The sequence below is a fragment of the Oreochromis niloticus genome, linkage group LG7 (assembly GCF_001858045.2).
Source record: "Oreochromis niloticus isolate F11D_XX linkage group LG7, O_niloticus_UMD_NMBU, whole genome shotgun sequence".
Classification (NCBI taxonomy): Eukaryota; Metazoa; Chordata; class Actinopteri; order Cichliformes; family Cichlidae; genus Oreochromis; species Oreochromis niloticus.
In genome coordinates this window covers 6,912,719-6,939,263 of record NC_031972.2, presented here as the reverse complement: position 1 = coordinate 6,939,263, position 26,545 = coordinate 6,912,719, and the positions used below count along the sequence as shown (strand labels likewise).

Genomic DNA, 26,545 nt, shown 5'->3' with positions numbered 1-26,545 from the left:
CTCACACCAAAGGGCTCCAGGCTCTCATTTTATTTCAGGTACAGGTGAAAATGTATACATGGCAGTACAAATCATGTACAAGAAGTGTCGGCACAGAAACATGACTTTTTCTCTAGTCTGCGAGTGCGCAGGAAACACTTTAATGCTGGGAGCAAAGTTTTTACCTCAACATTTTTAATGTGCAGTTTTCCCAACGAGGACAACAAAGAGGCAAGTTCAGGAACTGTAAATGTTTACAGTACTTACCTTACAAGAAAACAGGTGGAGATTTGAGACGGTGGGCACCTGGAGAGCAAAAGGAATTTTGGGGGGTCAAAACTGACGTTTTCAAGTAAATATAACTGAAAGTGTTAGGTTTTTGCAAACATCCCCGAATTCAGTCAGTGACCACAATGGTGAGGCCAAAGTGAACAATCAATAAGAGACATGTGGGAGACTATTAAAATACCACAGGACTGCATCACAAGGCCAAAATGAAATCTGAAAAGCAAAGACTTAAATTTTTACTCTGTCCAAAATAAAATGTTTCACTAGAAATGAATTAAGGGTCTAAAACACGTCTGAACCATTTAAAAAAAAAAAAAAATCTCAGCTGCAACTCCAGCAAATTAAATCCAAAAGCAACAACTCTATACCAAAGTAACCGTGGCAGTGGTAGACATCTATTGTTGAATGCACTCTGCAAAATTCTTCAAATGGCAGCAGATCTTTTGGCAAATATTTGACAAACAGTTCAGTTCAGAGGAGAATACAGGAAAAAAAATGTACACACATCATCAGACACATGATTTTTCATTACATTAAATGATTACAGTCTTTTCCAGACCGGAACTAAAGTGCGTTTTAATCTCAAACACAGAGAAAAGTATAATGCAAAAGTGGGACATGCAGGAGCTTCATATGCCCATCATCCACCCCAACCATCTCCCACTGATCCCAGTGCTGCTGTTCATAATCCAGCCTGAAATGTTACACCTAAATGTAACTGGGAAAATATTGGTTGGAAAAAAGGACGGCAGGTTTGAGCTACAGAGATTACAGGGATTTTATAAATATCAAAGTTATAATGTTTCTTATTATATGTATTGTATATACTGACAAGGCATTCTCAGCATTACCAACAGCAAACCTGAAGTGTAGCTTTCCATGTGAATCAGCAACATGGATTCACATTTTAAAGAGAAAAACATCCAGGGGAGAATGAAGGATGTCCAGGTGTGGAATACCGAGGTAGACTGTGACTCTGTTGTCAAAAACATGAATTTACAACAACAAAATCACTAGTCTTCCACAGCGTACCACACTGTCGTGACGTTTAATCTGTGGAAAAAGAGGTGTTATTACGAACACATTTACAGTAAAGATGAAAGATCATATTCTATCTGAAGAGCAGAAGTTACTGCTCACAGTTCAGCAAATGACATGAATATGTCACACAAGCTAATGACACACTTGACGGTGTATAATGACTGACTTAGATGTGTTTGCACTTTATTTCACTGCATTCATTACGTAAATCAACATTCTTTTATTCCTTCTTCACACATGGTGTAAACATCCAGGAACATCAAGGCACTTGGGATCTGCTCATGTTGACACAAACAGGAAAAGAAAAAAAAGTACTCTGGGAGAGATGAAGCAGCCTTGATGAATTAATTTAGGGGAGCATCCCCGCTGGCCTGCGAGCTGCTAGGATAATAATGCACCGATAACTACTGTACAGCACACATGCAATCCACACAGAAACGCATGTCTCACCGTGGATGTTTCACCGTGGATCCCTCTCTGCTGAGCTGCTGTTTTAATAACAGAAGAGGAAAAGGACACTAGTTTAATCTCCTGGTATTGGATCTGTAAAGCTCTGCCAATAAAGCTGGATCTCTGCGGGATGAGGATGAGGGAAGCAAGAGGAGGGAAGAAAGGTAAGGTCAAGGAAGGAGGGAAGGGAAGGGAAGGGAAGGAAAGGAAAGGAAAGTTAACTTAGAGAAGGAAAGTGAGGTAAAAGTAAAAAAGAAACAGGATATGAAAGCGAAGAAAAGAGGAAATTAAAGGAAAGGGGAAAGGAGGTGGTAAGAAGGAGGGCGTAAAAAAGAAATGGGGAGAAATGAAAAACAAGGAAAAAAGGGAGGGGATAATCGTAAGAGAAGGAAAAAGAAAGGGAAGTAGGTAAGAAATTGGGACAGTTATTGAAAAGAAAGGAAATGGAAGGAAAGGAAAGGAAGAAGGAAGGGAAAATGAAGACACGAACATCACTGGAAAAGACAAAAGGAAACAGGGAAATTAAAGGAAAAGGAAAGAATGACAAAGCATAAGAAAGGAGGTAAAAGATGTAAAAATGACAAAATGGAACAAAAATAAGAAGCAAGAAGCAGAAAAAAATTGGATAAAATGATTAAGGAAAGTAAAAGATTTGGGAGCGAAGACGAGGAGAGGGGAAAAGGGGGTAAAGTAAGTAAAAGAAATGAGAAAATGAGAGCATAGGAAATTAAGGAAAAAGGAGAATGAGAAGAGCCGTGGAGGGGAGGAAAGGAAATGAAAAAGAAGAAGGGATAAGTGGAGAGGAAGGAGGGGAAAAAAAGCAAAGTGCAGATGAGTGTGAATAAACCAGCGAGATAACTGTTTACAGCGGTTGTCTGCAATTCGAGCCAAACAGCGCAACGCGGTTTGTGGGTGCAGGTTGTGTTGTGAATGACAAATATCCTGTAAATGAATGATAATGGCTTGTTTAGATGTAGCCCGCCTACAGCGGCTCTGCTCCATCCTATTTCCTGTTAATATCGCTGGCTTCGGCCGTGCTGACCTCTCTGCCGTTCTTTCTATTTCTATTAATCTTTAATGGCGGGTAAACGGTCCCGCGCCACACGCTGACCGCCGTGGCTTTCCCTCCTCATTACCGTCCCGGAGGAGAAACAGGATCCAAGCAGAATCCGTGGCTTCTCTGAACTGCACTGGGGATCTGGAGCTTCTGTGATGTCTGTATTGTTTCGCCACCGTTTGTTTTATTCGTGCCAACCCTCGACGAATTGCACTTCTTTAATTATGACCTCGATGGTCAAGACCACTTTTCTAATGACGGCCATCTTGCCCAGACTGATGGTTGTAATGCAATGGACATGCTGAGGAGCAGGAGACAGCAGCGAAGCAATAAAGTTAGCAATTTTGAGTGGTTTTCCCCTTTTTTTCCTGATATATTTATATTTTTTTTTACATTGTGTGTCAGGTCAGTCCACCCAGAGAACACACACACACACACACACACACTGTTGCCCTGCTTGCTGATCTTAACAAAGGTCTGTGACACAGTGACATTTGGAAGTAGATGAAATGACCGGCAGGGTCGGGGAGTGCTGTGCTCCATGTTTTACTGCTCAGGCATAAGAGCTCTTAAGACCTGAAAAGAACAGACACACACACACACACACACACACTCACACACACACACACACACACACACACACACACACACACACACCTCTTTAGGACCTCAATACCTGCTTCAATACCTTTCTATTCACATCCCTGCTCTCTGGGTGCTCTGCTCCGCGGAGCCTTTCAGGGTCCTCGTTGGGGCCGAGGCACTACAGGATCCAATCAAACCTCAGTCTAAAGCCCATTAAGGAGCAGGACCAGGGGCTGTTGAGCTGTTAAATGTCTAATTTAAAAGTCTTATATTACCGAAGCTGGAGGAAAAAAACTTCATATCTCATAGAGGCACCTTTTTCTCCAGGAATTAAGTAACACATTCTTATTTTGCTCATGACATGCATGATTGATGTCTGAAATCACGGCATAGGATAAATGGTTTTCACTGGTTTGCATAAGAAAATGGGTTTCGCAACCTTAAAAACACCACTGTAAAATCACAGTTTTCGCAAGAACGTGAAAAAAAGAAGAAGAAGAAGAACTCCCTACGTTCCTTTCTTAATTCTCAAATTGATTTTCACATCCTGATTATTACCTGGCTGAAGCTTTAGTGTTCCTTTGCATCATGCCGTTTCTCTTTGCCTCTCTATGGTTCTCTTGCACAGCCCTGTTAGAGTCAACACACTGCACAAAAAGACCAAAACCAATATTGTCTCTGCAGCCAAAGCCTCATATAAGCTATTCCTCGAGGCCCATTGAGCTCCACTGTTGCCCAGAAACTATCAAAGACACATTGTTGCACTTGTTATCATGAAAATTGGCTTTTTCTTTTTAAACCTGTTAATCAGTGGCTGAAAAAAGCCCCCACAAAGACGGGGTTTAAACATACGGCACTCACCAAACCCTAATGGGCTTTAGTGGTTAGTGCTGTAGACCTGAAGACCAAGTTTAAAAATAAAAAAAACCTTGTTGTTGACACTATGAAAACTCCCTTAAGGATTCAAGGATGTGTAATATTGTGATTTTGGTGCCTGAGTGATGACAGTAGGTGAGAATTCAGCTTCTCCTTTCTGCATGGTCTCATTTTGCTGACAGATGCAAATGTGAAATGTAAACAGCACTTTTCCTGACACTTTGATACCCAAACGATGACACAACGCAGCAAAAGTGGCACTTTACAGCTTGTCATAATAAGCAGAATTTGTCTTGCAAAGCTGGAAAACAGACCTACTAAGGTTCACTTCTAGACTGATTGGACAGTTCATCGATTTTTCGGTCACAACTAACGTCTGCACTAGCATCACATCATAACACTAGCAAGGCATTAGGAATCTGAGCAGGAAGCTGCCATGCATCTGAAGAAGTGTGTTAGTTTTTGAATACCTCAGTAACCTGATGGTTCCTCTCTTCTGAGACTGTAAAGAGTCCTCGTCTGGATATGAAGCATTTTCTTTCTGGGATTTCTGTTGAACTAAACTGGTCACATAGTTACTACTGATCCAGTTCCTTGCTTACATTGCTTTTATTTTAACAATCTGCGTTTCTCTCTATGCAAAAAACCTTCGTCGGCCACGTTTCTGGACCAATAAATTACCGAGTTGGGGAGGGGCTCACGATTATGTTTCACAAAATCTGAAGCTTTATGATTAAATGTTTATTTTGGATAGCGGCAGTATTGAATGGATGCAGCATGCTCGATCGCCTAGACCACTTTAAACAAATGAAACCTTGAGTATTTTTATTTGTTCCTATCGCATGAATGTTTTACTTCTCTAACGTCTCATGCATCTCATGCATGTGTAGCTGTCATACAAATTTTGAAAATTCGTTTTATTGTTCTTAGTTGTATTTTTAGAATAAAGTATTCTGCCTAAATAATAAAGAACAATACAATATGAATATAAATCCTACATTTTAGAGCAAAAATGAAAAAATGTCAACTGTCCTGGCCAAATTTCAATAATAATATTAGTATGAGACATTTGGACAGCCAAAATAATGTCTGCATCACGTTATATCCACAATTACACTCTACATGTACAAAGACAGTACGTGTATAACCTACGTTAATTAAAAATATAATGTAGATCTGGGGAAATAAATAGAAAAGTATTCCCCTTTTCTGACTTTGCTTTCCCCTAAATATTTTCTCCACACTCCCTAACTTTGCCATTTTCTTCGCCGCTGCAGCTCTAGACATAAATCTTGATCATCTCGCGTTGAACTTGTAGCCTCCACATTTCATCACGACGTGTCTGTAGTTTTCTGCCGTTCTGCCGAGTTTCTCTCTTCACAATGCCCTCATCAGCGACTGCTGTCAGAGCCAACAATGCCCAGAGTGACAGCTGCCTTCGCTGGCCTACACCGCCACCAAGTTTAAGTTACAGGAGCTATTGATTCTCTATGGGGCGCTGGCTGCCTGGGTTAGCACACACAATGCCGGAGCAACAATGTGGCTGCATTGTCCAGGTCACAGCGCTGAGCAGGAGACTGACAGCGTACAGCGAGCTATGAGTTCATTAGACCAGCACTGCTCCCCTTTCCCTCTCTCTCCCTCTGCCCTTCTCGGTACTCATTAACGTCCACTATGAGCCACTGAGTTACAGGTATTAGTCGAGGAACACTGAAGATCGCCACACAAGGGCACACTGCCTGGTTAAACCCATGAACGCACACACTCAGAGAATGACACATTAGGTATTAGCTCCACGTCCAACCTGCTTCTAATTTTCACATTAAAAAAGCATATTAAGAAATAATGGGCTCCCCATAGTTCACATAACTTACTGGCTCTAGTTATCTCTGTCTCTCAGTCTTTCTAGAGGACTTAGGTCACTGCGTGTACTAAGACTTGAACGGATGAAAAGCTCGGAGGGTGAGAGTTTGGGACTATTATTCTCCAAGCCCTGGTCCAACAATTATGGGCAGCCTGCTGAATAGTTCTATGTCATTAGAGCAGGCTAAATTATGCTATCCACTTTGGGATGAAGGTCCTTTCACTCAGAGCCAAAGAGAGAAATAACTGGGAGAAGACAGTAGTGTTCACAATGAAGCTGACAGAGTGTTCAAGGACAGCAGGCTTTCATTTCTCTTCTGGTAATGTTCTATATTAGACTAATGTTCAATTAGGTTGTCAAGGCCTGTTAGTGAAATGTAATTCTTATACAGTGCAGGAAAAAAAAAGCCTTTTATCATATTCCATCATATCGGACATGAATAATTTCCCTTTACATGTATGGTAAGCTAATCAAATCATTAACCATTCGCTCATGATGATGAATTCAAATAGGTTACGGTTTCATGAGAGTGAAAGAGAGCTGCTGTAGTGCCCAAGAGTTTATTTTAATTCGTGCCGCCACTTCACATGGACAAGGCTCTTAATGTGGCGATATCGCAGTGGCTTTGCATTGGCCGTGTGCATGCTTGGAGAAAATTTTTTTTAAAAAAACATGCATGGCTTGAAATGTAACGCAAAATTTTATATTATATTTATATAAATATTTACTGCAGGGATGTTCTTTTGGATTGCATTGTTGTTATTGTGCACACACACATGTGCAGTGTACATCTATACATACATATACATATATATATACACATATATATATATATATAGATAGATAGATAGATAGATAGATATATGTATGTATGTAAAAGCAGATTTGTCTGCTTTGAGCTCACTCTGCTGCAGTCTGTAGCAAACAAACGCATAATCAATCACAAACCTTCTTTTAAATCCCTGGTTTTTAAAAAAAATATTGATCCAAAAGCAGCAACAAAAATATTTTGCTTTGTTGGCCAAAGCATTAGGCGTTTTTATTTCTAGCTTTGTTGCTTTTCTTTATTGGACTGAAATGTGCAAAAATAAATACAGAAATGCTACAAATAGTCAACTGTATTTGGGTTTTACTCTGCGTATTAGGATTAAAAGAAGCAAACGGCATCAGTGGGCAATAATTTGCTGGTTTTCCGGTGTCCTCGGGCTCAGGTTGGACTCTCTCGTGGTAATACAGGCCATTATGTCTGGTTGGCGGAGCCTTGACGCTCGTTATATCTAACTGCCAAGGCTCGACTCATAAACCCAAATGCCACGGGGGCAAACGTGGCAGAAATAAACTCCAGTTGACTGGTTACATTTTGTTGTGGCAGTAAAAAAAAGCACAGCCTTCACCGAACGGACAAAACAGATTTGTGTCCTTTGTTCCACACGCCCGAGCTTCTCCAGGTTTAAGGGTCAGATAGATTTTATTCAGACGATTGCACGAAAGAAGAAATTATAACACCTGCTCACCATCTTTTTTCAGTTTCTTTAACTCTTCCATTCCTTTTAACTTCCCTTTCTACTACTGCTTCCCTCATTTTTCTTTCTTTTATCTCTAATTTTCACTTTTCCTTCCCTTTCTCCCACCACTTGTCTTTTTCATTTTCTCTCTTCTTTTTCTTTTTACTGTCCATTCTTACCTTCCTGTATCTGCTGCTCTTCTCTTTTTGTGCTGCGTTCACCTACTTTGTTTAATTTTATTTCCTCCTCTCTCCTGTTTTTCCTTCAATTCAATTTCCTCTTCCGATTTCATTCTTGTCTTTCCTCTCATCTTCTGCCCTTTCACTCTGATCCCCCCTTTTCCCCTTCCTTTGCCTGATCTCCTTTCCTTCCATCTCCTCCTCTCCTTCTTTGTTCTTTCTCTTCCTTTGCCTTAATTTTTTCTACCTTCTCTCCTTTTTCTTCGCACTCCTCTTCTCATTGCACCCCTCCTCCTGCTCCTCTCACCTCATCCACAGTTCCTGTCCTCCCACCTCCTGCTCCACCTGCTCGTATCGATTTTGTGTTAGTGAATTTGGAGCCACGGGGAGCTCAGGAGGGGGGAGGAGGGATATTGGCCACTGAGCGGAAGTGAGCAGAGGCGGACGTGGATACTTCCTACGCAGCGTGATGGTCATTTCATCACCTGGGTCATTTGTCCACACCACCGACACCACCTCTCCCTTGTCTTTTCTCTCTTTATTTTCTACCCTGCTTTTTTGCCTTTCTCTCATTTCCTGCCAAGCTTCAGGATGTCTCTAAATACCACGCAGGGCTGCAGACAGAAAGATGACAGACGATCGAGGGTCGCTGTGGGCTGATCATTAGCAGTGCCCTGTGGTTGACTTCAATTAGCCTGCTGAGGCACTGAGCTGCAGCCAAGCACAGTGAGAACATGCAGTCAGGTAGGCTTCACACTTCTCAGATTTACAGTTAGGTTTAAGTTCTAGCACACCAGAGGCTCATGCAGAGCGTCTGCAAATTAGACACAAAGGTTCGGATCTTAAGTTTGATTTCGCTGCCTTCAGCTCAGGAGTCTGCCTGCTCTCTGCAGCGGGAACGTGTACTTGAAAATGAGTGTTGAAACGCATTTTTAAAGCCTGATACTGGCACTAACAGTAATTAAGCTTCAGTCAGTCAATCACTGTCTTTCATTGGGGTGTTGTGAAGCTTCAGATAATACTGATTGACCCTGCAGACTGTCTCTACATATTTTGACTGCTATTTTGTAAAAACTAAGGCAGGCAAAATGTCACTGAGCATGGTGACAGTTGATGAGGAGGAGGTGGGGAGACGGAGGGATCTGTGGAGTGGGTAAAATGGCATGATGGAGAAACGCAGACAAGAAATGGAGACAGAAATATAAAAAAAAATGTAAAAAAACAAGAAGAGCGTGTGCGAGCGGGGAGGGCCGATCTGCCGTAACAGACAACTGTGGGATTATCGACAACACAGACACCAGACAATGATTGTTGGTGATGTATGTGTGTCTGTGCGTGTATGTGCAGGGGGGGGGGGGCAATTATGTATTACTCCCCCCTCCCTCCATGCATTCCCTCTCCCTCTCTTTCTCTCTACCCCCTACGGCGGCCCTGATGGGACACAGCCTTTCATTTGCTCATTGCGGTAATTGGTGTATGTGAGGGGGAGTTACATGTGCTCAGCTCCCCCTCTGCGTCTGTCAGAGAATTAGAAAATGGAATTCTCTGAAGAGCGCCGTGCGTCTGCCGTCCTCGTCCAAGATGACACATTTTCATTATTCGCTCGGTGACAGAACAGATTTCTCCGTCCGTTGTCCACCAGCATACATTATGATTTGCAATTCTGAAGATAATTTATATAGAGAGATAAATTTTGCCAAAGAACATTTAAACAAATGAATGTTAAATTAGCAGGTTCAGCAATTAGGTCTCTCTCTTCTTTTTTTTGTGCTTCAGGTAATTCTCATCTCTTTGCAACGGAAAACAGTGTTTAAATTGGTTTACAATTAATCAGCCCTATAGGACAGACAGAAACGCGAATGCATCAGTTCAGGCTACGTCTCCTGTTTCATGGCAATCGCAGCGAACGACGATTAGAATGTAGAAGCTCATTTTTGTTTCGTTGGCTAAGTTGTAGGTTTAAGTTCTTGTCTTTACTTTGCTATATTTAAAATTTGTGATTTAAACTGTAAGATCTTTTCTCTAGTTAATTATAATAATTCACATCAGGGTGGCTATAAAATCACCTCATCCCCAAGGAGATGGCACTTACCACTGACTATAAAATACAGCATCAAATAGCTTTCTAAAATATTATTAGCTAAACTGTATTTGTGAAAAGAATATTGGACGTATAAATATATATGTAACCCTTTGGCAGGCTATTCAAGAGTGAATGAAAGACTGTGTGATCTGCAGTCATGGCTGGAGAAACGCTGAGGGGGAGAACAGAGAAAAACAGCCAGACCACTGACCTCTCACCGAGGGAGCATCCTGTACACCGCGGCCTGAGATGGGGGCTCGCCGCAGGGGGAGAAGCAGCCAGAGACGTGGGGGCGGCATGCAGGTGGCTTGAGGGGAGGCTGGTTGTTGCTGGAAAAGCAGCAGGGAAGGTGAGGTGGAGAGGCGAGGGGAGCTTTGAGAGCCGAGGTTATTGGGTTAGTGGAAGGACCGCAAATGGAAAGAACGGGGGAGACGCAGGGAAAGGAGGCAGGGAGGAGGAGAGGATGAGGGGTGCCTTGTTGAGGAGAGGAGAGGTGAGGGAAGTGGTGTAAGAGAGGTGCAAGGGAGAGGAGAGAAAACGGGGGAGTGAGAGCGAGAGAAAGAAAAGGTGCTATGCGGGGATTAAAGCTCAAATGAGCGACATATGGAAAAGGTGAAGCGCACGTGGGAGGAAAGCGGCGCAAGAGAAGAAGACCGAGAGAAATCTGGCTTTTAAAAAAAGACTGCGTGTTGTTCCGCGCTTCACTTAAGTCTCCCTCATTCACCTGGCACCAAACTTAATGATGGCATAAACAGACAAAATCAAAATCAACTGCAGGTGTAAATGCCCCCGAGGTGAGTTCAGTTCCAGTCTGCATGCAGTAATTGTGTACACACACAGAAACTCACAAAGAGGTGGGGGGCAGCTCAGACTGCAAGCCACTTGTCAATTGGATTTATGAGGATACTTGTAGACTCAACAGCTGACTGAACAAGACCATGTGCTTCCTGTCAATACTAATTATCTCGTGAATATTATCGGAGGAAGCGAAGCGCGAAGCAAACTGTGAGAGACCCAAAGTTGATGATGATTTTAATATCAGGAATAGCTTTACTCTTGTGTGTTAATGCTAAGTGGAGAGGAAGAAAGGGATTTTTTTTCTGGGGGGGGCTTATGTTTGGCCTTTCATGTTTATTAGATTGCGGAGGAGACGTGAAGGGGAATATCGACAGCAGGATGCCTCCAGAGGATGCAAAGCTAAAGTAGGTGCTGGAGGATGGAGACGTCGGCAGTAGGATGAATAGGAGGACAGGTGTTGTATGTGGAGGAGGGTGGAGGTGGAAAACAGCGGGGCTTAGGGTGAAAGGGCGGCGGTGGTAGTCTGGCGGCACGGGGGGGCAGAGAAGGGGAGGTGGACATGGCAGGGCGTCCAAGTCAAAAAGCCCTCGCTGAGTTCACAGCGTGACACAGTTATTCTTTTCTTGTTGAGGCAGTTTTCCTCAAATCTTCTGCGTCCTTTCGTTTCATTTTCCCATTATTCTGTTTCCTTTCACATTTCCTCCTCGTCATCCATCCCCCAACCCTAAAGACACATTTGTATTAAAGCTGCACGAGGAAGTGTTCACATCTGCAGCTCTAATACGGATGTGTACAAACTGAAGTCAGGTTTCACACCTAAAGTGGGATTTCTGTCCTGAAGTCCTAAACCGAAGTTCAACATTTATAACAACGATATTTGGAATAATTTATGGCTCAAAAAATGTTTAAATAAGGGAACACTTGAACTCAGCCTTCAACGGATTGATGATTTTAGTTTTCACTGACCATTACATCATTTATTTATTAGACTTTATTTATTTTATGAGCAGTATATTTAAAATTACTCTCACATTGCTGCTTACACTGCTACCTCTGCGACCTGGAGCCAAATAAGAGGCACAAAATGGATGGATGTATGGACGGATGGCTGATCTAATAAGATTGCATGTTTAAAGTGGGAAGGGCTTAGTTGGAAAAGGGTGATGTCATGTATTTCTGTGCACCAATCAGCATCAAACAATACTTTTGTTGGGCTTTTTGCTTCTCCTTTCCAGAATTATTAAATGTGTCCAAATGTTTCCTTTAGCTCTTTATAAATAATACTAATATGATGCAATCAGGGTTGTTACATCCTGCCTTTCAAACTCAGTAAATTGGCATCATGGGAACAGGGTTGACTAACAGAAGTCAGGATAATCTTCACCTTTTTCATGAAAGTGCAAGACTGAATTTCCTCAAACATTCATTGATGGATTTTAAACTTTAACCTAAGCACCAGGTCCTGCAGGAGCAGCTCCATGAAGTGAAGACAGACAAAAAAAACAAAAAACTCTCAGAAGAATCGAACCTCACACTGTTTCTCACAAGGACATCGAGTGCAAAAACACACACACACTCACCAGTTCAGACCAGGACATCACGACAATGTTTTTGCGCTCATGCTGGTTTTCGCCAGTGGTGACAAGCACCTGTATGTTGCATGCAACAAAGGTTCCTAGCAACCGTCGTCGAGGAGAGACATAGTCAGGATGCACACCTGTTTGATCTGCCGGGACCCTCTGTGATAAGTGGCCCTGGTAACCATGGCGACCGGGATATGGGATGGATCCACGTGGTGCTATTGAATGGCCTTGGATTATAAAGACACACATACATACAGGCGCACACACAAACTTGAGAAATACATGCTTGAAGAAGTGCGCCGCACACACACACACAGTCAGGAATAAACAAAAAACACACACCGTGAAAAAAAAGACATAAAAACAACACAAAATCACACAGTCCAATTAAAGTCGTACACCTAACGAGGCAGTAGGGGCACGTCGGGTTTTGCACCTGCACGCAGACTCGTAACAGACTTCACACATGGAGGAGCGTGCAAAAAAAAAAAAAAAAAGGTCGCACGCTCAGAAAATAAACAGCGATGCATGTAGCCGAATCCAAACAGCTCAGAGAAACAACACAATGCAACGTGTAGGGAGAAACAAGGCGGCAGATGGCCGATATGCTGACGGTTACTCACAGTGTGCAGGTGGACGAGGAAGCGTTTTGCCTCTCGCTAAAGAGCTCTGCAGTGACCTTGGAGTGAAAAAAATGTGAATTGTTAACTGCAGTATTCATTCACAGAGAAAAGAGATGCACAGATCTGCACAGCTAAATACATAATTAGAAGAACGTTGCTGCATTTTCCTGTAGACCAAGAGGCGGGATGGGATTGCGAGCATTTAAATGCAATCTAACATGAACAACGATCTCCTATACGAGCTCTCGCCTTTAAAAACCTGTCTGATACACGGCGATATGAATGGTTCCCAATTAAGACATGTGCAACTCCAAGTGCTGCTGTGCGCCACACTTCTGCACATATACCCACACGCAGGTCTGAAGCAGGAAAATGCAAATACATTACCAATCTGTGTCGTTGGTATGCACCAGTCTCTCCACAGATTAACCTTAACGTTGAATTAAATTGCACATGAATCAGATAATAATTCTACACGGATGTGGTTGTGTTGCATTTGCAATGCAAGATAATTGGTGCATTAATTTTTCTGTCCATGACCACGAAAGTTAATTATATTTTCCCCCTCGCCCTGCTATCCTGAAAATACTTGCTTATCATACAGAAAAAAAAAACTATTTGAAATTAAATATAATTTCAAGGCACGTGTATGTGTCTCTCGGTTATATTTCCCCCCAAAATTAAGCTTTTATATTTGGAGTCATGCTTTTTCTGGACCGATGGAGTTCACCCTCACATGCTCTATGACAACACATCGAAGCAGCTCTTGTCTTTGACCTCTCTGTTTTTCAAGCACGATCCTTTATTTGCATTAACCTGTGTTTTCCTTTCTGCTGGCAGTCCTTTGTTAAGTGCTATTGAAATAAATCCTTTCATATTGCAGTGCAGCGGGGCGAGCCTGACAAGTCTGTTGTAGTCTGTCAGAGAACAGCCTTGTTTTTTCATTCCATGAGCCGGTCTTCACGCTCAACCTCACGTCACAAGGAGCTCTAAACTATTTGCATGTCTCAAGAAGGGAAAAGATTTAACCAATCAAGTCATTAGACGACAAAAATGGTCTCATTCTGCCTTTTTTATTAGAAAGGAGACACAGATGAGGATCAAATGTCACTCTGCACAAACTGACTTTATCCAGTTTGATCTGCGTTAACTTAAAAAAGACGATGGGTAAACAGTCTCCTGCTCGTTAGTCCAATTTTGATACTCCAGTCTCATTTTTGCTTGGTGCATCTTGTGCTATTTCCTACCCAACCAGTCATAATTATGATGCACCATCTGTCAGCGCAGGATTCGCTTAATTTATTCACCTTTTTTAGCTGGATTTACTGTTTATAAGGCCGACTGTTGCCAAGAAGAGAGCAAAATCACCTGAAAAAGTTAGTCAGTTAGCATGTGTTAAATTTCTGAGACATTCTGTACTTGTGAATCATTTTTAATTATTTCCCAAGTGAAAAATAATTTTGTAGGCCAATACAGTGGGAGAGTGTAATCATGGGAGCTCTTTTCCTCCCCACAGATTGCGATGAGATTTAAACTTTCTGGGATATTTTGGTTTGTTTATTAAGCAGTAAAGGGTAGTTAAGCTGTTCCCACGTCATGCAGGAGTCAAGGCAGTGCTGGAGAGATTCCCATATTCACAACTTGTGTCACTGGAAAACGGTTGCTCATTAATACAACTATCTTAGTTAAAAAAACAATGAAAAACAATACAAAAAAACAACAAGAACAACAAAAGAAAAACCCACTACATAAGCAACAGAACATTAGCTGCCAACACATTTCCAGGGCATCGGTTGTTTTGCCTAACGCTGACACAAAGGCCACACCAAGACTGGAGGATCTCCATCTTTTGAAGAATCCACACCTTACGTGGGGTAAAGCAGGTCAAATGTGTCTGAAAGTTATGAGCCTGGCATGACAAATGTCACAGCAAGTGCTGTTTAGGTCTGGTTTGGCCCAAATGTCACAACACACCTGATATCTGGTCCATATGAGGTGGGAATGTGGCTGAATTGAAGCAGCCAGGCTCACCCCGAGTCAACACTGAAGGGCAGTGTGGACCAGAAAAAGCATTACTGAGAAAACTTGTAGTTGGAAACAACAAATTTGTGATTGTTTAGACTGACAGTTAAACGCAGGTCATCAGATTTAGTTGTTAGTCACACCAGCGTCTGAATGGAGTAAACTGATTACTACCAGTAGGTTTTGACCTGTTTAATGTGATACATGTGATTAGCTGGTTAAGTCATCAGAATGACAGGAGTCATTTAGTTTCTACCAAAATACAATGAAACGCATACATAATAAATACTTTGGGGCAAAAATCAACAGAATCTTATTATGAACAATAACTGTACTTTCTGCTGCCTCTTTCCTCTATATGACATCCAAAAACTGGCACGTGGTGTATCCTACCAAAATTTTCTGTGGCTTGATGAGGATGCTCATGTAATTTTTCCTCAGTGGGAACCAATTTTTAACAAATTAATCCAACACTATATGTGGGCTGCTTATTGGTAGCCGTACTTTACATCTACGGATGTTCTGGATGAGGTTTGCTTTATCTTTGGGTTTAAATAAAGATAAAAGCTGCACACCAGTAACACCAGTAAACTGGAGGGTTAGAAAAGGCAGGCTAGCCTGTTTAACACACAACTATTTACCCCTCAGGCTAGCTACAGAGCTGCTGTTAAGCTCACCTATGTCTTTTTGATGCTTTAGGAGGAGGGATACATTGTTTTGACTGGTCAGTCAGTGAGAAGCAGCACCTGCGACTGCAGGTAACTGCACTTTGTTTCAGTTTATAACAGAGTAGGTTTACTGCAGGAGTGAACTACTGAGCGTCCCTTTAAGAGGGAGTCTCGTGTTAATTCAATGAAGCGAGTTCAGACAGTCAGACAGTGTGACTGTCAGTCTTCAGAGAGCAGTGGCATAAATTTAAAATGAAACGCTTTGACATGCTGTGTGAGGTTTATCATTTAAATAGATGCCAACAATTTTACTAATGGACATGTTTTTAAAAACCCAGGTAACGCCAATAAATCCTAAAACGTTATCTCCAGAGAACAAGATGGAGATGTTTTTGATTATATATGACTGTCTTGCCAAAGATCTGTAGCAGCACTGACAGAGAGATTAAAATGCAATCATGAAAAAAAAAAACATCCTGACCTTGTGTTTACCGTGTCAGTAAATCGCTTCACAAACACGCTTTACGAGCCTGTTGCTTTAGGACTCCCGCTTCTTCCCTCCATCTACATAATTTTCCTCTTTTCTCTTCCATCCTCAAGCGACCCTGCCACCTTCACCTCGCTCACTTCCTTCTCTCTCCTCTCCTCCAGCAAATGAAAAGGGCACATCAAACAATGGATTTAGACTGTTCTCTAAGTAGATGAGGGGAAGGGAAACAACAGCGGAGGATGAACAAACAAAGCCGGCTGGGGGTGAGAGGGGAGGTGTAGCAAAGACAGGAGTGAGCAGCAGGTGTAGAAAGACAGGATGGTGGCGGGTGTGGAGACTAGTTAAAAATCGGATATTTTTAGATACAATGTCCCATTGTTCCCAATCTATACAAATAGCTTACTTATGCTGTGTGGTAATTATACTTTTCAATTTTGTACTTTTTCTTAGCATTTTCACATTTATTTTAAATACACTATTTAATAAATTGTTAGAAAAGAGACAAAAATCTTAGCCTAACAACTTCCTCTTTATACTCAAAGTTTCTTTTCCATGTCCTGTTTTTGTTGCTGAAACTACCCAGTGTCCTCACAGACCACCAGGGAGACGCAGGCAAATCATGTGCACATTGCTTCGCTCTCATCACAGGTAGCCAAGCAGTCTAGCAGCGCTCATATATTTCTCACTACCAGCGCAGCATTAAAGAGGAGCCACACAAGACCAGAACAGAGGCACAGGGACACCTTGTTTTCACGGCTTTCCGTGGAGCCTTTTTGAAGTCGCTCTGAAAGAGATCTGAAGCTGTAATAAGTTTCCCGGAGAGGACGGAGAATCAATTCAGATCCGGCCTCAACTGCGGTGGAACTGATGCAATGCCAGCCACTTTAGCTGAAGGGAGAAGCGAAGAAGCAACAGGAGGGAGAGGGAGGGAGGAGAGGACGGGCAGCGAGGCGAGGTTAGAGAGAGACGCAAGGAAGACAAGGAGGAGGAGGAGGAGCAGAAGGTGCAGGGTGGAGAGCGGGGGAGCGATGGCAGAGAGTCTCCCACCAGCGCTGTCACTACCACACGCTTGGCTGCTGCTGCCGCTGATTGTGATTGCTGTTCAAACAAGGCCGACAACTGCCACAAACATCTCCTGTTTAATACGACACACATGTACTCTCACCTATGGACACACACAGATGCTGCTCGCGTGGCGCTTTGTGCTTTCCCACTTTATGGCTCTCTGTTATCTTTTTTTCTTTTTTTTTGCCCCCGCTCCCTGATAAGACCTGCTGTGATTGCCCTCTGCTCTCTATAAAGTACGATGGCTCAATCACTTATCAAATCAAGATGTCCCCTCGCTCGCCGCCGTGATGAAATCCCTCAAATATCAGACACTTTCTTCTGTTTAGCCCTCAAATAAGTAGCCTTCTAACCTGCTTTTGAATCCAGAAGAAGTTGATCAACATGAAATTGCTGCATTTTGATTACTGATTATGTCTTTTTTAAGAAAAAAAAAGAAGCAAAGATGTCAAGCGTTTGATTTGAGCTGAAATTTTAAGGGTTTTAAACTCTTGATTGGACAAATGAAGACGTTTGAAGACATCCCCGCTTCATCAAGACAGAATAAGGAGCACAAGCTGAGGCCTGTTTCCAATCAGTATGCTGCCCATCTCCGCACACATCACGAAAGCAGTAAAAAGCAACAGTTTGTCTAAAACACACCCTCTGCCACAGAGAGAGGGAGCTCTGTTTATTTAAAATCAAACACCGCTGCCTCCAGTTCTGAGACAATCTGCTAAAGCTGATAATGACTCAGGGCAAAAAAAGGGGATTAGTTATAAATTCAGAGCGCGTTCACTCAATAGTATATAATTCAGACGTGCGCTTGTTGCTTTTTATTCCTTACCCTCCACAGAAAGCAAAGACAATCGCCACATCAAAAAAACTCTCCCTGTCTCTCCTTTGCTCATTCCTGCTGTTTCCCCCTCTGTCTCTGTGTGTCTGTCTGTGTCACCCTCTCAAACACACACACACACACACACACAGAGACACACATACACACTCTCCTCCACAGCAGCAGTTATACATTATGGAGTGGTAACCAGGCAGCATCTAATTGCAATAATTGGAAGAATGTACCAAGCGGCCTGTTTGAACACCTGTTAGCACTGAATTTCTCTCATGGCTACAGATTGTATGTGCTGTGTCACACCATTTGGTGCGGACGTGTGTGTGCATGTGTGCGTGTGTACGTGTGGGGGTGTACGTATGGAGATTGTGAGTCGCCCAACATGCATTCATGCAGAAGAGAGTGGGGGGTAAGTCACAATAGGAAATCCTGGCTGCGCTCCAGGTTCCATTTTGACACCTCAGACCCTGCCAGAAGGAGACTGCCTGTCACTGACACATCCCGAGGCGAATCACCCAGAATAATTTGGGACTTTGACAAAAACGAATAATATGCATGATACATCTTGGCCTTCACACTTCTCATGCTGTCATCACTAGACTCCTCTGGGGGTTTTTTTTTCTTCGTTCCTACCCTCCACTTTTATCAGCTATAAAATGCTGGAATGACACGTCAAGGATTGAGGAAACATTTTGTCTGCGGTGTAACCAGCTCCGTCTGCGCTCCTCTCTAGTCTGCTGTATTTGGGATTCAGAGAAGAGCCCTCTCGCGTCCTTGCTGGGGGCCATGTGGCCAGATGTGTGGAGCTGTCCGCCGCTCTGGTGCTGAAACCTCTAATCTGCCTGGGTTGAAACACACACTGCCATCCTCTCTCTTTTTTTCTCTCTCTTTATTTTTTTCACGCTTTTAAAAAGCTAATTGCAAGGCTGCAAGGAAGAAACTATTAAAAGTTCAATTCAGCGCAGTTACCTTGTTGTAAGGAGGGCCCCTGCAGGACCTTTTCCAACTGCACTTCATTTTCACCTCTACTGTCATCGCTTCACACTTTGAACTATGTCTTAAAAAAAAAAGAAGAAGACCAATTAAGCTTCTCTCTGTCTCTCGCTCCCTCTTTCATGTCCCCCGGCCTACAGGAGATGAGCAGGCTATTGATTCCGTCTGAGGGTTTCAACATTGAGCTGTTGTCACTTGACCCCAGGAAGCCCAAACAGGCTGCGAAGCGGGGGATGCTGATAATCCATGAGGAGGTAACGCGGGGACCACGCAGCTCTGCCCGCAGGGGAGCCGACATAAAGAACTTTTTTTTTTTTTTTTTGCTCCCTAATTAATGCTGCCATTATCGGTGTTTGGGGCACCGTCGTCTCGAGATCAGTACAAGCAGGGATGGCTCACTTTTTGTGTGACTGGGATATTTGTCGTGGCGTGTTATGTAAAAAAAAAATGGAATGAAATAGAAACAGGTGGGTGCACCTACCTGTTGATATATCAGGTCAGTCTCGGAGCTGCTTCCTCGTCACTGTCAGGGCTAAAGCGCGAGAGAGAAAACAGAATTACGCGCAGAAATTTGAATCTTAGCTGATATAAAACAACCAGATGTCACTCGGTGTGTCTCTGACCCATATACTCCCCTTTGACTGAAACCAAACGCTCCGACAGTTTCCTACAACCCTGTCCCTTCACCTCCTCTCTCCCCTGTTCTCTCTACGGTCTGTTCCTCCCCCCACGCCCCAAAGATTACACCGAAGGTCCCGGCGCTCACCTGGCGACTGTCAGCCCGGCTCCGCTGCTCCTCTGCCGGATGGAGAGCTGGAGAGCTGCGGCTCGTCTGTGGAGGAGAGCGACTCTCCTGCGCGCTTCTGCCTGCACCTTTAAAAAGCCTGCACTGGTCCAATAGGAGGTCTGTCAGACTGATAGGACCTGACGTCACCCCGCCCATCACCTTACCCTCCACCCAGCAACCCCTCCTCCATCTTTTCCCCGACTTTATTTGAACTGTGGGAGAAATTATATCAACATTATGTCCTGGACATAGGAAGAGGAAAAAGAGGTGTTTAAGTCTCAATGCAAAAAAACAAAAAACACATTTTAGTGCAAGCGCCCAGCGTGAATGCGTTTTCTATTTCCCACTCTTATTATTATTCGAAATAGACAGTTAATAAACATACAGTGGCATGCTGGGTGATTTTTGCACTTACTACTAAAGGGAGGAAGTAAGACTGTCTAAACACACACACACACACACACACACACACACAAATTCACAGAATGAGCCAAACTTACAGAAGCACTTCATGTCTTCTTGATATCCACCGAGGAGATGAATACATGTGCTAAAAAAAAACTCCACATCGTTTACTCTGTTATCACTGTCAGTCACAAAGGAGTCGACAGAAGGAGACAAAGAGAAGCAGGTGAGTCACACCTTTGTTACAGTTGTGATTTCTGCTGCTTAAATTATACATTTGTGTCTATCCTATTGCAAAATATTCCTGATACACCACTATAGATGTACCTCTTTACTTTATGCTACTACATTCAAGAGGAAAACATTATTGTTAGCAGTTGCATTTAGATTTCAATGAAAATTGATGTTGATCTCACAAGAAGATTCGAGATGTTTCACATTCACTGCAGTTTTTATTGCCAATATTTATTGCCAAATGGCACTTTTAAAGTGCCAAGTATATTTAAGTTCATGTTGGTGCTTTGAAGTATTTCTTTGTAAGCATTGATTTCTTTATCAATTAAAAGGTCTCACAGTCTTCAGCCATTCAAGTAACAAGGACAGCGTGCACACTTTAGTTTGAACTGTTCTCATTGTGTTGTTTCAGCTTTAGTGTATAAAAGCAGCCTGTCTGATAAACCAAATCATGCAAACAAAGGGAAGTATTATTAATTTTTTCTGAACACATTTTTTTTAAATTGTGTGAGAGGAAAAAAAGATTTCTAAAAAAAAATTCAGCTTGAATTCAAAATATTTTTTTATATTTAAGCAGGGATTCTGAGACAAAAGAAATCCCATCTAGGTCCACAAAGGGCTTGGAGCTAAATATCTTTATATGCTCAGAGTTTATCTGAGTTTAGGGGGTTTTTTAACTTCCACACTCACATCAAGTCAAAGGAAAAAGGTGCAAGAAGAAGAAAATCTTATGAACCTGCCCTTTGTGCAAACAATTAGTAAAAATGAGGTAATATGTAATCTAATACATACTTCTGCACATCAACACACAAGCATATAAATATATGGAAAACTGCATATTTGATACACTTTAATGCTCTTGGCCAAAAATAGAAAGGAAACAAAAAAGCATGACAGCTTTGGATTGAGCTTCTGAGCTGGCCATTTTCTACAAATGACAAAAGATTTGACTCACACTGTGCAAGTATTTTCTTTTCTTTTTTTAAATTTTCTTTATAGACTGAAATAGTGTAAGATAGATAGATAGATAGATAGATAGATAGATAGATAGATAGATAGATAGATAGATAGATATGCAGTGTCTTGGGTGTTCCTTTTCTGGACAGAGACCTCTGATGTTGTGTCTGGAATCTGCTGGAACCTCTTCCAGTTTGGGAATAAATATTAACAGATTTGAAAGCAGAGAAATGCCAAATTATCAGAGCAGAGTACCAGAGCAAAAGCTCTGCCACATGATGTGGTTTGCAGAAAATATTTTAATCACAAAACAAGGTGAGTAATATGAGTAATACTCATTCCTGCTTTACCAGCATCATTATGGTTAAAGGCTCCAGGCTAATGTGAACGTTACATCCTGAAAGCTGTAAATTATGAATGCAGTGGTAAAAATAAATATCTAAATTAAGAAAACTGCATTTCCTGAATAATACAATTTATTATCAACTATTAAAAATATTTTCTATTTTTTTTTTTTTTGTTTGTTTTGCAAGGAACCCAACTATATGTTTATTTATTGCACAGAATGAGAAAATGTAACGCTGCTGCACATGTATTTCACATTACGGTATAACAGTGTGATGTTTTGAAAAGCACTGCATGCATACATAAATATTTGAGATGCACACAGTACACTATGTTTGCAGCATGCAGAATACAGTGACCCTGTTCATTCCTTGCTGTAAGCAGCAGCACTATAACTGCATCTGAAGCTAATAAAGAAATATTTTTTTAAAATGATGTTAGATTTCATGTGAACTCTACTTGCTAAGCAGATGACAGCTACACATAATATGTCACTGTGTGTCTTCCTGGCAGAGTGATGGCAGAAACGATAGAAAAGAGGTGTATTTTCAGACACAAATGAGCAATTTGTAAGGCCATTGTGTGCTGTGTGCATCATTGTACTTTCTAATTTCCCAGACTCAGAAACCATTGTGGGAAATGCTATTGTGTTGTTGAGTGCTTGTTTTTTTTTTTTTTGTTTGTTTTGTTTTCTCTGTTTTTTGTGTGTGTGGAGCTTTTGAAATGAGTCCGCACACACACACACACACACACACACACGCTTACAGACAAACACACTCATATGGACGTTTGTGCAGGGTCTTTTGCCAAACTTGAATGTAACCCCTGTTGGTCTGTGTTCCCTTTTACATACGTATATCTAGGGCGACTCAGAGCCCTTTCATGTGAGTCTCTGCTAGTTTGACAAAGGGCAGCGAACAGTGGGGATGACGAGTGCCGTTCTGACAGCTTACTATGAACACAGCATACTGTACTCTGCGCTCACCGCTGCCTCTGCCGCGCCAATCCAGAGATAACACAAAAATAAGCTCTTTCTTACACAGATAAATTCACTAAAGATGACATAAGAAACACATTACAGTACTGTTACTCTCTGTGTCAGCAAAATTCCACCTGACAACACCTCTAAATCTTAATCATAAGCATTTGATTACTTACTGTTTTTTAACTTGATGCTTTGAAGAGTCAGTCCAAAACATAGTGCACTACATAAGCCCATTCACTGGGGTGGCTGTGGGTCACGAAAAAGAGCGGGTCATCGGCTAATTGGAAGGCCAGCGCCTCGATCCATGTCTTGGGCATGATATTGAACCCTGAGTTTCCTCGAATGCATTTGTGTGTGTGAACGGTAGACAAAGTGCTGTGTGTGACTGGGTGAATCAGGCTTGTACTGAAGAGCTTTAAGTGCTCAGTCAGAATAGAAAAGTATATAAGTAGCAGCCCAGTTAAAAAAAAACAATAGTGTATTATTTATGTACAGACATATAAGCTGTTCATTGATTTACTGAGATTGAGTTTCTGCTTTCATTTTTTTATGCTAAGCCAAGCTCATATTTAGCATACATTAAACAGTCTTCACAGACAGTTCGCTGCAAGAGTGCCAGTAGGTTTTTCTTCTCACGTTTTCCATTTAATTCAATAAAAAAATAAACACAAGACTTGGAACATGCCAACTTGTTTGCTTGTGCAAGCAAAATTTAAGGTCATATCCAACAAATCAAATCCAGTGTTTCATTTAGAAAAAGCTCCTAATCTGTGATGAGAATATGTACCATCAAAGATGTAAGAGGGTAAAAAAAGAAAAGAATCAGTGCATTTATCAAAAACCCATTTGCCTTCACCAAACTGCTCCTGTGTCAGAGGTGAAGTTGACATCTTTGCTTTCAACCTTAGAAAGGAACTTTGTGAAAAGCTGCAGGAAGTCGTAATAAAGGAAAGATCTAGGTCAGCACCAGGACCTCGTATAAAGTTTACTAGCACTGCCCTGTCGGTGAGATTCAGGATTATCTTGTACAGAGGCAGAGAGCTGAGGCAGCGCAGGTTTGTAGACACAGAGGCATGGTTTCCCAAGGAAGATGAAGAGGATCTTCCATGGAGTCACCTGCCTGCTCAAACCCAAAGAGAGACCCTTTTTTAAGTGATTCAAAGAATCCAAAGGAATCAGTACAGTGTGACTGAGGTGCACAAATGCCATTTCTGAGGTAGGCAGTTTAGAGGATTTAGACATAGCTGCACAGCTTCTCAAGTATGCTCAGGAGTGGAGAGAGTGAATATTTGGTGCTGTGGTAAGTTAGTACAAGAAGCTCTCAGGATACGTTATGTACCAAAGACCAAATTCTGCAAATTCCCAGGAAAGTCTCATTGGCATCAGTGCCAGTGGAGTGGAAACACATTCAAAGTAGAAACCATAAAAAGGCTGCACAGTTTAGCATTGGGTATGATGGTGAAATCAGTGGATCATGAGTTGAGCTTGGTAGTCCAGATCTGGTGCACCTACATGGACAACCTTACAGTGATCTCAAAGTCAGTACCCTAAGCAAGATGGGTCCCGAAGGAGCCACAGCAAATGTAGGGATGAATGAGGTTAACCTCCGAGTTGGTGAAATGTAGGTCACTGATGCTGACAAAGGGCACGGAGTCATGGATAAATGCAATTTTTCCATCTCAGGAACACAAATCCCAACGGTCTAAGAAAACCCAGAGCATAGCTCGGGGAAGACTTTTGACAACACACTTCGAGAGGGGATGGCAGTCACGAACATCACCGAGGAATCTGAGCAACGGTTAAGGGATTTTGACAAAGAAAGCCTCCCAGGGAAATAGTAAGCATTGATCGACAGGGGATACAAGAAAGGAGACTGCGGCTACTGCTCTCTTTAAAGTCCATGGAAGAAATATTATATGGAGGAAGACAGTGTTACAGTAACAAGAAACACTGATAGCTTGACCATACTGAGGTTAGAGGGAGATCATGTGAGTTTAATACATAATAATATTTGGGGAGTCTTTTCAGATGATGCCATGAAGGAAGTGATGTCACTTGATTGCTGAACAATCTGAGACATTACATAAACTGCAAACTTAAAGTTTAAGTATAACCTTTAATTCCTTTAATGTGCTATTTGGTTTAATTCACATCTGTATTTATTTTAACCAAGCAATGCATTGTTGCATGATGTGTTGCTAATGTTATTTTGTGATATGTATGTGACATGCATTTAAACAATAATATTTCATATTTTTAAAGGTTCAACAGGAAAGTCAGTGCAGGCTAATTTGGGTATTCTACTTACTATTTTATTTTGGTAGTCTTTTGTCTCTTGTGCCTTGTATTTAGTTTTCCCTTTCTTTTTCTCACATCTGATTATTTTCAGCTGTGTTTCACTCGTGTTTCCACTCCTCCCTGAGTGCCCTCTGTGTCTGTGTTAAACCCTCAGTCTCTGTTTGTTGTTGATGGTATCAGACTAAATAAATGGTCCGTGCTATGGGAGCGATACACTCCAGCACATCTTATTAAGATGCTGATGGCCCAAGCAGGTGTCAGAAAGCACCACAGATGCCGTCATTTCACACCATAAGTATAAACAGACAGCACAAGATTAAAAAAGTGAGACTCAAAACAAGTTTAGAACAGGATTTTAGAGACCTGTGAAGCGGACTCAAGGAGGCACATTACAAATACCAAACCTCCTGTTGGAAACAATGAAGACTGTATTCATGCAAGTTCATCTGTAGCATACAGTGGGAGAACTGCCACAGAGAAAGCTGGAGAATGAGGTGTTTCCCTGTAGAGCTAAGAGGCTTTGCTGGACTTGGCATCTCAGTTAGAGCCATCAATAACAGTAGAGCAGTTCCAGAGAGAGCATCAGAAAGCACATCTTGAAGACTTCAGACAACTTTGAGCACCATCCGGTTTGATGTTCTGAAAATGTGAAACGATCAACGGTATCTTTACAAGGTACCAACGATTGTACCCTTTACCTTTGTAAAAGGCAGTGTGATTAGCCTATAGATGTTTTAGTCAAACAAACACAGGATCACTCTTTCTCATCATGCATTGGATGTGTTATTACAAAGAGTAGCACAAATGCCAACTCTACAGATAAACCCTAATTTGTTAGAACATTAACACACATCAACACACACGATGACAAAAACAATAGCATGTGATTACTGCAGCAAATATCTGCAACACACTTCCATTTGAGCTAAGGAAACCAAAAACGATGTGACATTTGTTAGATGAAATAATAGATTAATGGTCTCCCATGGGGAAATTTGGATAATGTTTCAGTTTAGTGTGATTTTTTTTCTGGTGTTTTGCATGACCTGCTGTTATTTTCAGTTTTGACAAACATTACGGTGTTCAGGGAAAATGAAATATAATCAGGACTGTCATTTAGTATTTTCAGAGGAAGGAACAGCCACACTGCAGCACCAGTGGTGGTAGATGGCAGTCCTTCTGATGAATTCAATCTTGTCACTAAAAACATCCACCTGTACTTCTTATATTGCAAAGGTTTTTTTTTTTCTGTTTTTCTTTTTTTAATGGCTGTACTCTCAGAGAAAGCAGATAGCATGAAGATTACACACAAAGGTTTGGCACTGCAGCTGTGCATGTGTGTGTACGTGTCTGTGTGTGTGTATAACCAGCACATAGCTTCATCAGAAAATTAAATGTCCAGTCACAATCTGGAAACTGATCTGAAAGAGGTTGATAACAACCTTACATTTGGCTAGACGACAATGCACATGTTGGGTTTGTTTAATGGGCTTTGAATTGGAATCAAGAACTCAGTGGGGAAACATCTCACAAATTTAAAACGTTTTACCTGCACA

General features: G+C 41.8%; 2 long non-coding RNA genes across 2 annotated transcripts; both read right to left on the bottom strand.

The window, feature by feature from the left end:
* Positions 1 to 15: 15 nt before the first annotated feature.
* On the bottom strand, positions 16 to 1,988 carry LOC102076504 (uncharacterized). The gene is made up of 2 exons (XR_265870.2): positions 1,759 to 1,988; positions 16 to 285 (listed from the first exon to the last, which is right to left on the bottom strand). It is a non-coding gene; the product is annotated as an uncharacterized LOC102076504 (long non-coding RNA).
* Positions 1,989 to 7,637: 5,649 nt separating this feature from the next.
* LOC102076446 (uncharacterized) lies at positions 7,638 to 19,907 on the bottom strand. Its single transcript, XR_265869.4, has 3 exons — positions 19,745 to 19,907; positions 19,460 to 19,510; positions 7,638 to 12,967 (listed from the first exon to the last, which is right to left on the bottom strand). It is a non-coding gene; the product is annotated as an uncharacterized LOC102076446 (long non-coding RNA).
* Positions 19,908 to 26,545: the final 6,638 nt, after the last annotated feature.